The sequence below is a fragment of the Ostrinia furnacalis genome, unplaced genomic scaffold (assembly GCF_004193835.3).
Source record: "Ostrinia furnacalis isolate ACB-3 unplaced genomic scaffold, ASM419383v2 OfSCF0412, whole genome shotgun sequence".
In the NCBI taxonomy this organism is placed as follows: domain Eukaryota; kingdom Metazoa; phylum Arthropoda; class Insecta; order Lepidoptera; family Crambidae; genus Ostrinia; species Ostrinia furnacalis.
Genome location: NW_021130651.1, coordinates 1 through 958, shown reverse-complemented (window position 1 = coordinate 958; position 958 = coordinate 1). Strand labels below are relative to the sequence as shown.

General features: G+C 47.4%; 1 long non-coding RNA gene across 1 annotated transcript; it reads left to right on the top strand.

Annotated features, from left to right (window-relative positions):
* Window positions 1-270: 270 nt before the first annotated feature.
* Window positions 271-936, top strand: LOC114364058 (uncharacterized). Its single transcript, XR_003656824.1, has 3 exons — window positions 271-545; window positions 621-760; window positions 841-936. It is a non-coding gene; the product is annotated as an uncharacterized LOC114364058 (long non-coding RNA).
* The last annotated feature ends 22 nt before the right edge of the window (window positions 937-958 follow it).

Here is a 958-nt window from a genome sequence, read left to right as displayed (position 1 = left end):
TGGCAGACGACACGAGATATAGTTCCAAAATAGTGAACTGTCCTATCGATGACATTGACAGTGGGGCGCCACCGTCAATACCGGATCGCTGGTTCTGATTTTTGCCATGTTGGAAACCATATAGTTGAACGATGGTAGCGCCCCCCTGTCATTGAGTTTGGTGGGACAGTTCAGCTTGGGTCATCTATATTACTTTTCTCTATGAGAGGAACTCTGCGTAAAAAGAAAAACGCGTCGCGTGTCTCTGCTCTGTCTGTGCCTCATCCTCATCCCTGACCGCGTGCTAGCTACCACGTCAAATATTACACGTAATTAAACGTGGTTTGTGGTTATGGAAGATGAATTACTGTAATTAGGACAAAGTATGTGAGTGGAACCAAAAATGTGCACAGCAAGACAGACAAAGCACCGCTCAAGGCGTAAAGAAGAAATGCTGTCCCTTCCTCCCAACTTCCACAGTTTGTTGGTCGGAATTGGACGGTGTAAATTGACCTCGTGAGGAAGCGTTTGACGATGTTGCGTGCGTGATGCGCATAAAAAAGACGGTGAGATAGCTACTATGGGTTATTTTTAAAATAGTCGAGAGCTAAAACTAAAACTTCAAAATTTTAAAATTGCAGGGCGCACCCATTATCAAGGCGTACCCACTGGTGTGTGGTGAAGTGACAGTCATGAACATGCATTAATCTCGGCCCATTGCGGCCCACCAGTGCCGGAGCAGACCCATTATGCCCCTTCTCGCGTCGCGCTTGCCCCAAATGTAAGTTAACTATGCTGTAACTGTTGTGCTTGTGTCAAGTGTTTTTTAAAATTGTTCTTAAAGGTATTCCTTGTCTTTAGGGCGCGCAGTGGTGGGGGCAGGTCGTTCCAGCATCGGGACGCCGCGAAACGAAAGGAACCCCGAAATGCAACAGTGCGGTGCTTGGGCGTGGCAAAGATGTGAGTGCACCACCTCCTA